This window comes from Schistocerca americana, chromosome 2, assembly GCF_021461395.2.
Source record: "Schistocerca americana isolate TAMUIC-IGC-003095 chromosome 2, iqSchAmer2.1, whole genome shotgun sequence".
In the NCBI taxonomy this organism is placed as follows: Eukaryota; Metazoa; Arthropoda; class Insecta; order Orthoptera; family Acrididae; genus Schistocerca; species Schistocerca americana.
In genome coordinates, this window is record NC_060120.1 from 262,809,229 (window position 1) to 262,824,684 (window position 15,456).

General features: G+C 44.9%; 1 protein-coding gene across 3 annotated transcripts in view; it reads right to left on the reverse strand.

The window, feature by feature from the left end:
* The window catches only part of LOC124593756 (NAD kinase-like), a 907,239-nt gene that overhangs the window by 457,759 nt on the left and 434,024 nt on the right, over nt 1–15,456 (reverse strand). The gene's annotated exons all lie outside the window — the stretch shown is intronic.

The window sequence follows — 15,456 nt, forward strand, 5'->3', positions numbered from 1 at the left end:
AGAGCGACGCGTTTCGTGATGAGAAAGTTTAGTCGGCGGTAGGGCGTTATACAGATGAACAAAGTCAAGTGGCTGACGCTGCGAGAGAGGCGTTGTGCATCATGGAGAGGTTCACTATTGAAATTTCGTGACAGCACTTTCCGGGAAGAGTTGGACAACATATTACTTCCTCCCACATACGCTTCACGTAATGATCACGACGGGAAAATATGATAGATCAGAGCTAATACAGACGCTGCCCGACAATAATTGTTACCTGGACCATTCGCAGATGACACAGGAAAGTAGCACATGTAGTGCTTATGGTTCCATTGTGGACGCCACGGCGCGGTATGGGAGGAGCAGTTCGGCAGCTGAGGCCTACGCACGAACACATACGTCACGTAACTTGTAAGATAACCCTAGCGATCCTCCAAACGATCTATTAACAGGTTGTGTCAGTATGACCAATACTTTCACAAATACAGACGTTCAAAGTAAATAGTTTTGTGCTGGCATAAGCTGTCGCCAGTACTCTCGTCGGCAAAGAGGCTGCGAGAAGATCGATAGTAGGCGCCGGAGCACAGGAGAGAGGCCACGGACAGACTCGCAAGAAACGCGCCGCCAACGCCCTCTCGACTGCCACTATTTAGATCGCCGCCACGAACCGGAGGGTCAGTCACCTAGTCTGTCGCCGTTAAAGCCCAGTCAGTCACAGACTGTCATCCAATCGCAGACAGTCTCCAGTCGCAATCAGAGTATCAGTCTCAGGCAGCACGCCTACTTCACCAGCAGCGAGGCTAACGTGGAATATTACAGAAGAGCTTGTACCACAACGCATGGACTAGCTTAAAATCAGTAGCTTTCTGCTTTGATTAGTAAAGAACCCTGTTAATATATATGTGTGCAGTTTGCGTTGCAGTAAGGGGATATCGGTCACCAAATAACATTCTCTGGTACAAGACTCTACGTGGCAATGAGATGACACAAAAAGTTTCTCATTAGTGTACCGAAAAAGAAACAGTTACATAATCAAAGGATCAATAAAAGCGAAACAAGTCTGACGACGCGCGTCCGGAACGAGTTCTCGCTAAACAAAAAAAAAAAAAGAAAAAATGGAAATAATGTAGCGTAGCTCACAATGTCGCTTACCGCGATACTGACAATGTAAAATGAGGAACGTGTGTCACGTGCAAATCATGTGTCAGTCTCGTGGCGGTCTATTCGTCAGTATTACCGAAAAAAAAATTTTCTCCTTCACCTGAGTCTTTCCTGATGTAGAGAAGCCCCAGGAAGAACTTGCAGCTATGTTTTCCTCCTCCTTGTTCATTCTCTTTGTTGAGCGACTGCAATGGCTAGCATTTCCTGCAGTCAAGTAAAGTGTTTAATGAGATTTTTGCTTCCTCGTTTGCCTCTCCTGCCAGAATTTTTAACAGCTTCGCACGAGGCAGCCAGTCAGCTGAGGCAGCGGCCGCTTCGGAAGAGACAGACGGGACTTGCCCAACCCTCGCGACGAGAAAGAGTTTCTACGCAGGCGTCACGTCGTCTTACGCCAGTCACTCTGCACCCTGCCACTCACATTTCGTCTAATCTAGTCCCATGCAGGACTCCGTATATCCCGCAAAAGAAATAGGAAGAGGAGGGAGGGGGACGATACTATCGCACGAAGTACCCTCCGCCACACACCACATGGCGGCTTACAGATTACTGATGTACATGTATGCATTCTCGGCACACCTACGAATAATCTGCATCATTTGTGGGCGGTTGTGAGCGTTCGTGGGGAAAGAAGGTTCACTGATGCTTCATAGCTGCTAAACCACATCACGTCGCCGTCGTCACCAGGACCGAAGATGAGGCTGCACGCTGACAGGGACGTGTCTCTAATCCAGTGGTGAATGAAGTGCGAAACTTGGCCACGTGACCGCTCACGAGGCGAAGCACGGCGTCTGCGGGGAGGGAAACAGTACGCGGCGAGCGCCAGGCGGGGAAACCGCGGCGCGAGCTAAAATTGAAACTCGGCGCAAACCGCAGAGGTGCGAAACACCACGCCTTCTTGCACGCGACTCCTCTTAATGTTCGTGTTTCTTTCTGGTTCACTCTAACCTACTCGCCTCTCCCCTTACTGTCACGGCTCGACGTGAAGGCCAAGTGGTTTAATACTATTGCACACAGTGCTGCACATTATGAAATCATGACAAGCAAGAAGTATCTGAAATTAACCGTAAAGATGGTAGAGTGTTCCTTAGTTACATGTTAAATCTATCGATATATCTCGCGTTTTACTAAGCCAAATAGGCTGATATTTTACGGTTCAGGTGAAGGATGAACACGACGGTACAATGCGACAAATTTAGAGGAAGCTATGCAAAACAGGATGGAATCTAATAGGTGTATGTGCGTGCGTGCGTCTGTGTGTGTGTGTGTGTGTGTGTGTGTGTGAGAGAGAGAGAGAGAGAGAGAGAGAGAGAGAGAGAGAGAGAGAGAGGAGGGGGGAGGAGAGAAGAGAGAGAGGGGAGAGAAGAGTGAGGAGGGGAGGGGGTTTGGGACACGTGGTTATTTGATATTCGTGTATCCACGTTATGACTGTTTCGTTAGTTGGTTTGGGGGAGGGGACCAAACAGCGAGGTCATCGGTCCCATAGGATTAGGGAAGGGGGGGGGGGGGGAAGTAAGTCGGCCGTGGCCTTTCAAATGAACCCTCCAGGCATTTGCCTGAAGCGATTTAGGGAAATCATGGGAAACCTCAATCGCGTCCTCCCGAATGCGAGTCCAGTGTGCTAACCACTGCGCCACCTCGCTCTATGCACGTTATGAAGGATTCGATTTGGAGAGGATGGGAAATCAAAGTTTAAAATGAGCGCCTCAACCACCGTGTTCTGCAGCCACAGCGTTGTGGAGTGTGTGTATCACACGTCGCAGTTAACTGCCAATTTTAATATTTCCTCTGTTTTGCCCTTTTATCTGGTTGGAGCAATAAAGGACAATTTCGTTACCTTAACTAACTGCTTTAACTAGCAACCTTCATTATCCGCTTCACCGCCCGGTCCCCAAAAAACTTGTGGATGCGACTTGTTACGAAGCCAACTGCAGTTCTGACCCTTTTTCTACTGACAGATAGACTAGGATTGGAGAATAAGGCGAGAGGATGAGAGCAATGTGACGTCGCCAATTAGGTGGTGGTGTTACGCTCTGAGGAAAGCCACTCAAAATTCGACACACGTGCCAACTTGGTATTTCCAGAGTAACGAATTTGTAAAACTGAAATCAAGAAGTCTATTCAAACGTAGACCCTACGTAAAGCAGTACAACGATTGTCGCTGAGTGGTACTTCCTCTCCTTTCCACAGACTATAGACAGTAATAATAACTTTGTTTCTGGCGGTGACAAACTAAGTTTGTCACTTAAGCTGCCCATTTCTTACATTAAACAAGCCACCTGCAGTCTTACTGAAGTCTGCTTTTTTTTGTTGTTGTTGCTCTCCAAAACAAATTACAGCCATAATGAGTCATGAGATGGTGTTCCATAACATGAATGTTTTCTTAGTTGGAGACGGCGCTTCACTTGATGTTAGTAGTTCTATTAAGGCGTGCTTTGGCGAACACGGGGGAAGACTCCCTGACTCTAAGCTCAATTTTACTGTCAAGAAAGCAGTGCTAGTTTCTATGCAGATCTCTCGGTCGTCATCGGCGACGGAACTCCTACTGATACTTAGAACGAATCAAACGCACCCAGTCCGCAGTTTCACAATTAACTAAAGCTGGTCCAATGCTGAAATAAGCATTCTAGGTAAGAGAGAGATGCTATACATTCAGCAATAAGGAATAGCTCAGTAGCCAGTACAGTTGAAGAGGAATGGACATCTCTAAAAAAAGCCATCACAGAAGTTGGGAAAGAATACATAGGTAAAAAGTGGGTAACTGCGAAGAAACCATGGGTAACAGAAGAAATACTTCAATTGATCGATGAAAGGAGGAAGTAGAAAAATATTCCAGGAAACTCAGGAATACAGAAATACAAGTCGCTGAGGAATGAAATAAATAGGAAGTGCAGGGAAGCTAAGACGAAATGGCTGCTAGAAAAATGTGAAGACATCGAAAAAGAAATGATTGTCAAAAGGACAGACACAGCATACAGGAAAGTCAAAACAACCTTCGGTGACATTAAAACCAAGGGTGGTAACATTAAGAGTGCAACGGGAATTCCACTGTTAAACGCAGAGGAGAGAGCGGATAGGTGGAAAGAATATATTGAAAGCCTCTATGAGGGGGAAGATTTGTCTGATCTGATAGAAGAAGAAACAGGAGTCGATTTAGAAGAGATAGGGGAGCCGGTATTAGAATCAGAATTTAAAAAAGCTTTGAAGGACTCAAGATCAAATGATGCAGAAGGAATAGATAACATTCCATCAGAATTTCTAAAATCATTGGGGGAAGTGGCAACAAAACGACTATTCACGTTGGTGTGTAGAATGTTTGCGTCTGCCAATATACCGTCTGACTTTCGGAAAAGCATAATCCACACAATACCGAAGACGGCAAGAGCTGACAAGTGCGAGGATTATTACACAATCAGCTCATGCATCTAAGTTCTTTACAAGAATAATATACAGAAGAATGGAAAATTGAGGATGCGCTAGATGACGATCAGTTTGGCTTTAGGAAAACTAAATGCACGAGAGAGGCAATTCTGGCGTTGCGGTTAATAATGAAAGCAAGACTAAAGAAACATCAAGACACATTCATAGGATTTGTCGACCTGGAAAAAGCGTTCGATAATGTAAAATGGTGCAAGATGTTCGAAATTCTGAAAATAGTAGGGGTAAGCTATCGACAGAGACGGTGTTATACAATATGTACAACAGCCAAGAGGGAATAATCAGTGTGGACGACCAAGAACGAAGTGCTAGTATTAAAAAGGGTCTAAGACAAGGATGTAGCCCTTCGCCCCCTGCTGTTCAATCTGTACATCGAGAAAGCAATGATGGTAATAAAAGAAAGGTTCAGGAGTGGAATTAAAATTCAAGGTGAAAGGATATCAATGATACGATTCGCTGATGACATTGCTATCCTGAGTGAAAGTGAAGAATTACATGATCTGCTGAACGGAATGAACGATCTAATGGGTGCAGAGTATGGGTTGAGAGTAAATCGAAGAAGAAGGTAATGAGAAGTAGTAGAAATGAGAAGTAGAAGAAATGAGAACAGAGAGAAACTTAACATCAGGATTGATGGTCACGAAGTAGTGGAAGTTAACGAATTCTGCTACCTTGGCAGTACAATAACCAATGACGGACGGAGCAAGGAGGACATCAAAAGCAGATTAGCGATGGCAAAAAGGGCATTCCTGGTCAAGAAAAGTCTACTACTATCAAACATAGGCCTTAATTAGAGGAAGAAATTTCTAAGAAGGTACGTCTGGAGTACAGCACTGTATGGTAGTTGAACATGGAGTATGGGAAACCGGAACAGAAGAGAATCGAAGCATTTCAGATGTCGTGTTACAGACGAATGTTGAAAATTATTTGGACTGATAAGGTAAGGAATGAGGAGGTTTTGTGCAGAATCGGAGAGGAAAGGAATATGTGGAAAACACATAAGGAGAAGGGACAGGATGATAGGACATCTGGTAAAGACATGAGCGAATGGTTCCATGGTGCTAGAGGGAGCTGTAGAGGGCAAAAACTGTAGAGGAAGACAGAGATTGGAATACATGCAGTAAATAATTTAGGACCTAGGTTGCAAGTGTTACTCTGAGATGAAGAGGAATTCGTGGCGGGCTGCATCAAGCCACACTGATGACAACAAAAAAGAGGAGGGGGGAGACGCCGCCGCCGCCGCCGCCGCCAAGACGAATACTACTATTGAGTCTGCACTCGTGTCACGGGGCAAGACCCACGATATCGGAGAAGCATTTGATCGCTCACCGATGGTGCGTGCCCGACGCGTGACACCACCTTTGATATTGCGAAGGCACTGGGCCTGTTGTGACAACGTGCCACTATGTCAAGGGCGTAATGTGAGTTGCTCAGTTCGAGAAAAACCGCCATTGCGCCGGGGTGAATATCAGTGAACAACAGCGTGAAGACAACTGTCAGTGCATGGTAAAGGCAGGCTGTGACGGCAGCCTCCTGTGGACGATGTTTACATGGGATGTACTGGGGACGCTCAAAAGAATGTAATCGTAGCTGCTGACAATGTTACAAGAACCCACTCTCCGATTGTGTAAATTTGTTCGACTGCAGCATTGGGCAAGGGATCTGTACATGCAGCACTACACTACAGTTCCAGAATGGTGTCTGAATGGGTTGTGGATGACTGGACGGGCACATGAGGCCTCAGTGCTATTGAGCCGCGCATCGAGCGAGTAGCGCGCTCTTTGGACTAATCTCGTCCCTCCCAATGACTCTTTGGTGACCTGAGATTACATATGTCTGAGACGGCAGTCACCTATTGACTGTCGGGAGTGTATATGAACTTACATAAGTTGAAACTTAATGGTAGATTAAAACAGTGTGCCGGACCGAGACTCGAACTCGGGACCTTTGCCTTTCGAGGGCAAGTGCTCTGCCATCTGAGCTACCCAAGCACGACTCACGTCCCGTCCTCACAGCTCCAATTCAGCCAGTGCCTCGTCTCCCACCTTCCTAAGTTTCTAAAGATATTGCCAAAATCTGGTTATGTTGCATTCCATGTTTTGTCATTGTTACACCTGGTCATCTGTGAGAAACACACATTTTTAAACCAACAAGTGCTACAATTTTTCTTCCATTTAATGTTGAAATAATCGAAACCGGTTAAGAATAAAATATACAGATGATGGTAAGTTAAATGCTTCTCTATAAATATCTGACACCTGTAGCTAGTTACCTAAACAAACTTCCAATCTCCACAAGTTTGCTGTCCGCTGCGAGCGGTCGTGTATCAGGATGGCTCCAGTACGCTTTCTCGCGAAGCCTGTTCTGTGGCGCGCCGCCCGTCGTCTTTCATACCTGCCAACGTGAATTTGGGACGATGTTGGTTCCAATCCCAGCCATGTCAGCTCTATTTATGTCTTCTCTGATTTCCCTAAATCTTTTAAGGCGAAACCCCAAATGATTTCATCGAAACAATACTGCCAATTTCCTTCCCCATCCTCGACCAACACAAGCATGTGCTGCGTTCGCCAATGACGTCGTCGCGTACATGTTGAAAGCTTCCTTCATTTACCCCTTCAGAGCGAAATGACATTAGTTAGATCAGCCTAATTAAGTTGCTGATAAGCGCATATTCCGGAGTAGCAAGTCTTTAGAGAGGAAACAGTTTACTCTCGACTTCACAATAAACTTAGTCACTTCTTGTGATATTGTTGGTATTCTCTTTTAGACGCGCACATCTGTGACGTCGGTACCTACAGATCTCTCTTCTCGGTCAGCACAACCGCACTCTTATGGTAAACCGCTGTGATTACATGCTTTTACCTTCCACGTAAGGTACGTCTTGTCGTCTTCGGGTGTCGGTGCTTTTATTTGTGCAGTGCGTGCGTTGCACGGACTCTCCGCGGGGACCGGCCTTGAATGCTCGCGGCTGCTCGAGCGACGGCTGACTCTGTCCGGTTGTGGTGCTGGCGGCAAGTATTTCAGCATTCCTCTCTTACTTAACGGCGACTGCCAGTTACGGCATCGCGATTATGGGCGGTGAGACCGTTCGTCTCGCTCGCAACGAAGCTATTTTGCTTCTACGACATGTGGAAAAATTGTCGATATCGGCGAAGCAGTAAACTGATGTGATGTCCTTTATCACTCTTGTTTGCTGATGATGCTCTGGTGTACAGTAAAGTGACGAAGTTCTGAGACTTTCCGAAGACACAAGACGTCTTAGACAAAATTTCTAGTTGGTCTGATGAAGGGCAGCTAGCTCTAAACGTGGAAAAACGTAAGTTAATGCGGATGAGTAGGAAGAACAAACCTGTAATGTTCGGATAGTGTATTACTAGTGTCCTGCTTGACACAGTCAAGTCGTTTAAATATCTGGGACTAGCGTTGCAAAGCGATATGAAATGAGAGAACTGTGGTAGGGATGGCGAGAGGTCGACATCGGTTCACTGGGAGAATTTTACGAAGCAGTGGTTCACTGTAAAGGAGACCGCGCATACGACGCTGGTGCGACCTCTTCTTCAGCACTGCTCGAGTGTTTGGGATGTGCCCAGGTCGGACTGAAGGAAGATATCGATGCAACTCAGAGGCGGGCTGCTAGATTTGTTACCGATAGGTTCGAACACACTTAAGTGTTACGGAGATGACTCGGGAACTAAAAGGGAATCCTGGAGGTAAGACGACTTTTTTTCGATAACTACTGAGAAAATTGCTGGCAGATTAAAACTGTGTGCCGGACCGAGACTCGAACTCTGGACCTTTGTCTTTCGCAAGCAAGTGCTCTACAAAGGTCCCGAGTTGTCTTTCATGGGCAAGTGCTCTACAAAGGGCCCGAGTTCGAGTCTCGGACCGGCACACAGTTTTAATCTGCCAGAAAGTTTCATATCAGCGCACACTCCGCTGCAGAGTGAAAATCTCATTCTCGACTACTGAGATAAAATTTAGAAAACCGGTATTTGAAATTGATTGCCGAACGATTCTACTGCCGCCAACAAGCGCTGTGCGAAAGGAACACGAAGATACGAGAAATTAGGGCTCATACGGAGGCATATTGACAGTCGCTTTTCCCTCCCTGTATTTGCTACTCGAACAAGAAAGCAAATGACTAGTAGTGGCACAGGGTACCTTCTGCCACGCACCGTACGGTGGCTTGCGGAAGAGCAACGTAGATGCAGATTGTGCTACTGATCCATCAAAAAATAATCAGATGTGTCTCAAGACAAGTAACTGTAAATATCGCCCGGAGGAAAAGTTAGAAGAGAAAGAAGAAGGAAAGTGACGCTTAGAAAGAGTATAATGGGTACAAATACGAGGGTTGACTGAAAAGCAATGCCTCCACCTTCAACATTGGCAGCATTGGTATGCGGCAGGTACTAGTTTATTCCGTAGCCTCTCCTCTACAGCTCCAGTTGGCTAGAAACCGTAGCATTGAACTGTTTGTTGTGTTGTTACAGTGTAAAGTATGGAACCCTGCGCAGACGGTCGGTCAATGAGATTTAAGCAACGTGCAGTCATTGAATTCTTGACAGCAGAAGGTGTCACCCCAAAGGAGATTCATCAGAAAATGAAAGCAGTTTATGGTGATTGTGTTGATGTGAGTACTGCGCGTCGTTGGGGAGTACGTTTAAAGATGTTGAGGCGGGAGCATCTGACCAGCGTGACAAACAAAGAGTTGGACGTCCTGTGACAGCAACCACAGAGTTTCACAAGCAAAATGTTTACAGATTGATTCAGAACGATCGTCGTATGACTCAGAGAAATTGCAAGCACAATCAGTATTTCACAAGAACGTGTGGGTCACATTATTGCTTTGCTTGGCTATCGGAAGATAGCGATGGTTACTACGGATGCTCACTCCTGAAATGAAAGTGCTCAGACTTTAAATTTGCCAGGAGCTCCTCTCGCGTTACGTGAATGAAGGTAACGCCTTTCTCCATTCAATTGTGACAGGAGACGACACGTGGGTACACCATTACGACCAGGAAACGAAACGTCAGTCTATGGAATATCGACACAAAGAGTGTCGACTTCTTCCGTGACGGCTTCAGAAAACTTATTCGTCGTTGGCAGAAAGGTATCCAATTGGCTGGTTCAAAATGGCTCTGAGCACTATGGGACTTAACTTCTGAGGTCATCGGTCCCCTAGAACTTAGAACTACTTAAACCTAACTAACCTAAGGACATCACACACATCCATGCCCGAGGCAGGATTAGAACCTGCGACCGTAGCGGCCACGCGGTTCCAAACTGTAGCGCCTAGAACCTCTTGGCCACCCCGGCCGGCCGATTGGCTGATGAATATGTGGAAAAGCGAACATTGGTAATTAAAGACCACATTTCAAGGATTACTTCTGCGTTTGATTTATTAAAATACTTCCATCCAAATCCAATGAACGATTGTGGAGGCATTACTTTTCATTCAACCCTCGTATTAAGACGATACTAGTAGTTGAGCTGCAGGCACACAGAATTGTGTTTTCGCGGTAAACTGAAGTATAAGATGGATGGAGACGCTGATTTCCGAGTACGCCATATAACAGGTTAGCGACAGAGCTACAAAATATCTAGAGAGGCTGGAACATGTTATTCAGTGCCCCTGCGGCGCCTATATACTCTTATATTCTCTCTCTCTCTCTCTCTCTCTCTCTCTCTCTCTCTCTCTCTCTCTCTTTCATTGTGTACCTCGGAAGGCAGAGCGATTCACTCCAGTTCTGACCGATTGTAGACTGGGTCTTTTGCAGCTAGATAGCAAGAGATATGGTAGTGAGTCATAGAGAGTCCCAATTGGCAATATACTTGGGAGGGGGTATCCAGCACCAGTATATGCGTTACATCAAAGGTACACTTCGTCAAAGCCTTAGGCAGAACAGATTGATTGAAACTATTATTAACTTAATTCTGTGACAAAGTGTCCCAGGCAATACACTTAAAACGGAATGCACATGAAAGTGTATTTGTTTACGTGTACAGGGAATGCGGCGTGTACCTACTGCGTTCCGACCCTCACGATGTGGATGACTCTCCCTCACAGCTTTCATTCGCGACTCGTGACAGCAGGGCGTCATGTTTGATTTAGACATTCTGTAGCTTTTACGAAAGGGAGAGTCTTCGCATGTGTTTTTCTTAAAGAACGTAATAAGACAGCATTAAATGATCTGTTTCCTAAATACTGAATGCCTACTGACAGGCATACAGTTACACGCATGTATGCTGAATTTTGGAATCCAGATGCACACGGAAAGTCGTTTTGCCAAAATTAGGATCTGTATAGTCAGCAGACTAAAGATAATGTAGACCTTCTATAGTGTGTCCATAATAAGGCACTTTCCTATGTTAAAAATGGTTCGGATTGTTATTATTCTGATTGATTACAACACTTAAACAGCACTTTACGTCAATATTCTCAAAAAATATCTATTATATTTACGTAATAAAAGCTTAAAAATCATTAAATGTAAAGCTCTGGTCTCTGTTATTGCTGATACTCTAGTGGTGTCACAGACTAGGAGTAAGACGAAGCTACATGTGTTTTATAAGAGCGTTAACCGAATTTACGACATTTTACGTACTTTTTCTGCCAACAGTTTAGCTATACAGTGATGGAAAACGCAATTACAACTTTTAAGTAACAATAGAAAGGAATTTTTGAAGGCTGATAGTGGAAGCCTTGCGAAAGCTGATGCGTGTATGCTCCACCATTTTAGAGCGGCGATATGTGCAACGACGTACGTTCTTTTCCCTGTTCTCTGCAACATCATTAAACTCGCTCAAAACTAAGGAACTGTAGAGCTTTAGCAAATGGCTGCGATATTATAACTCGCTTATCGAGTATCAGTCATGGGCTACGACCCAAAGCACGATAGAATTATTCTTGGCAAAACTTAGTGTCGATTTCCTTTGCTGAAGACACATAGCAGGCATAATGCATCCAGTAGGCGTTCGGTGGCGCAACGGATAGCATAGTAAACGCTCAATGAAGGGGTCGCATATTTTTAAAAGTTCTAAGTGAAATACGCAAATAGCTTTAGCAAAAACTGACTATAGTAGTTGTTTCGACTGTGGGATGTATTATATTTAACTTCATGTTAGTCCTAATCTGAAAAATGAACAACAGAGGATAAATGCATTTACTTTGCTAGCAAATAATTCTCCTTTTTGGAAAGCAGTGCTAGTAGGAAGATGTGACCATACGGCCACATTACAACGAGGCGTAGGACGATGAGGTTATACGGAGAGATACAAAGCGCGTACAACATACAGGTGACACAAACGTAAGGGGCTGTGATGTTTGTGAGTGTAAACTAACGTTAGCGTCTGAAGCAAACTTACTGCATCTTTATATAAGACGATGGAACTGCAAAAGTTTAAACAAGGATCGTAGCGGGACAGTACGACGATAAAAACATTGTTTCTAATAAAGTAAAAATTGTGCGGTCACATTACCCACAAAATATCTTTTGGAACTTGACGTATGTGAGCAGACATTGCAAATGCAAGCGCATGTAAACACCAAAGAAAACACAATAGCATTCTGTTTCTGATCAGTGTGGTGAAGTTATACAATTGTGATTTGGTCTTCATATGAGAGAACTGTCGAGTCGTTTTACAAATAAGTTAAAATGTTTTTTCGGGTTAGATTCGAGACCGCAATCTATGGACATCGTCTTATAAAATTCGAGGTTTATCGCTCTAACAACTGAGCGTGGTGTTGTAGGGTAAAACAAATATTTTCACTACGGGTTTTGGTTCGTTGAATGACGCTATCCTTCATTGTAACTGTGGGAGATCATTCTAGGAGGTAAGTTAAGATCAGCCTAACAGTAGAAAATAATTTTAACTAAGTTAGTGAACTTGTGAGTCTGTGTGGTGATAGTTTGCTTGCACTGTGCAACTACATTCTACGCATGAATTTTTAGAGCTGTATCTGTACAATATGGTACTACACAACACTTGTAACCTATTTTCCGAAATGTGAATTCCAAAACAAGACATCACAGTGAATTAGCCATATCATAGTAGGAGCAGTGTGCTAGCCTGTGATATCACAGGCATCACATGACTCGAATGGAATGTTTTAGTGACTTTTCAAATTACTTTTTATAAAAGAATACTGAAGTTGAAGAGTGGAAAAAAGCATGTTAGTAGCATAAAATGACAATTTTTTTAAGACGATGTGCAAAAAACAGTCGAATACCCTGTAGAAAGAGGACCACTGTTCAGAATCACGTCAAATCTGAACAGCATATTATTGACGCGAGGGGGAAATGGCATGGGACAGAAAAATTTAACGAAAATTTTACCAATCGACGGCGCTCTAAGCGTCTTAACTTCAATGGGGTCGGGTGCAAACGACAGATGAATCGCAAACGGACGGCTATGGTTTGCGTTTCACATTACACCATCCACACTGTTCGATGTGCATGACTACCCAACTTCAGAAACAGTTGTGGCACTGTCAGTTGGGTAAGTGCATCCACCACGACAAGGTCGTACCACATCTTATGGGGATTTGTAATTGTCCTGAGGTCAAAAACCGCATAAAAGACAAAATGACATAGGTTTCTGTCACGAGACTGGCTCAAGCCATGCTCAATATGCTGTCCACCGTTTTCTGCCACAAGTTGTCACCCAGGAACAGCATGTTCCACAACATGTCGAAGTGCCTCGGGGGTCATGTTAAGAACGCATTGCGCATTGTGCGCCTTGAATTCAGCTACGTTCATAAGTGGAGCACTGAACCCATCTTTCAGATAACCCCACAGGCAGTGGTCACAGGTGATCTGGGCGGCCAGGCTATGGGGAAATGACGGTTGATAATTCTAGCATTTCCGAAATGCCTCTCCAGCAGTCACTTCACTGCTGCGAAAATTGGCAAATGACCCTAAATTAGGAAAAGTGTGAGGTCATCCACATCAGAGCTAAAAGGAGTCGGTTAAACAGTCAAATCTAAAGGCTGTAATTTCAAATAAATACTTGGAATTACATTTATTAAGAACTTAAATTGAAAGACCACACAGAAAATGTTGTGAGGAGGCGAATCAAAGACCGCGTTTTACTGGCAGAACACTTAGAAGATGCAATAGGATCTACTAGGGAGATTGCCTACACTACTCTCTTGTCCGTCCTCTTTTGGAGTACTGCTGCACGGTCTGGGATCCTAACCAGATACGATTAACAAACATCGAGAAAGTTCAAAGAAAAGCGGAAAATTTTGTATTGTCACGAAATTAGGGAGTGTGTCACTAACATGGTGCACGATTTGGCGTGGAGCGGAATATTCTCACGAAATTTCAACCACCAACTTTCTTCTCCGAATGTGAAAATATTTTGTTGACGCCGACCTACATAGGGAGAAACGATCATCATAATAAAATTTGGGAAATAAAGAGCTCGCACGGAACGATATAGGTTTTCGTTTTTTCCTCGAGCCGCACGAGATTGCAGTAATAGAGAATTATTTTGAAGGTGGTTCGATGAAACCTCTGTCAGGCACTTAAATGTGATTTACAGAGTAGATGTAGAACAGGGCCGCACTTCAAGAGGTCGTGTGGCGAACGCGACTTTCGCGGAGTGCAGTGGCATGCGCTACAAGACAGCCGTTGTGCATCACGCAGAGGTTTGCTGTTCAAATTCCGACAGCGTGCCGTCCAAGTGTAGCGGCACACTACTGCCTCACTCTTGTGTCCAGCGGAATGGCCAGGACGACAAACAGAGAAATCGAAGCTGATGCGCAGGTTTGCCGTTCTTCCCACGCGCCATTCACTGGTGGAAAGGTGGAGGACGGAAACAGTAGTTGTATCACAGAAGTACCCTCCGCCACGCACTCCAATGTGGCTTGTGGAGTGTAGATGTAAACGTAGGTGAGAAGGGTAAAGAAGAAGTTCAAGAACCGTCGACGTTACAACGTGCAGTGGCTTGCAGGACACGAATGCACAAGCAGAGAGCACGTAAAGGACCGACGACAGGGGTAAACGAGTGAGAGTGAGTGAGTGAGTGTGTGTGTGTGTGTGTGTGTGTGTGTGGCGGAGTTCCAGTGGACACCGCTGCGGCGACACGGCACGCTGGCGGCGAGCCAGCAATGCAGACTAACCGTCACCCAGTCTGCCGACCGGCGGATTACGCGAGCCTGTGGGGAGCTAGTGGCCGCGAGTAGCGCGGCGTACATAGCGCCATTCAAACTCTAGCGCCACTGCAACTTCTAATTAGCCCTGTGCGCAAGTGCATAGTGTACCGCAACAGACGTTGTGGGCAGAGGTCATGACTAGACAGGTCCTGACATCTATTGGGTTGGTGCGTAAGTTCGCAGCAAAAAAAAAAAAATGGTTCAAATGGCTCTGAGCACTATGGGACTTAACATCTATGGTCATCAGTCCCCTAGAACTCAGAACTACTTAAACCTAACTAACCTAAGGACATCACACAACACCCAGCCATCACGAGGCAGAGAAAATCCCTGACCCCGCCGGGAATCGAACCCGGGAACTCGGGCGTGGGAAGCGAGAACGCTACCACACGACCAGGAGATGCGGGCAAGTTCGCAGCGTTTTTCCGTAAGTTTAATAAACACAACATACACCAGAACTGCTGTATATTTAAACACGACTGTGATTGCTTCATTCTACCTCGTTCGCTTTACATTTTGAGACAGTCGTTTAACATATCAAGGCTTCATATTGCCTGCCTGAAGTTCATCTGTTTTTTTCGTATGTCTTTCCTGCATTCCGATTTCAGGCTACATGTCCTACCTGATTTAGCAGTCCTGGATTGCAGATAATAGTACATAGTAGAACTTAGGCATCTGCCTTCTATTTTTCTTTTTGTATTTATTTTTATATATGTTTCTTC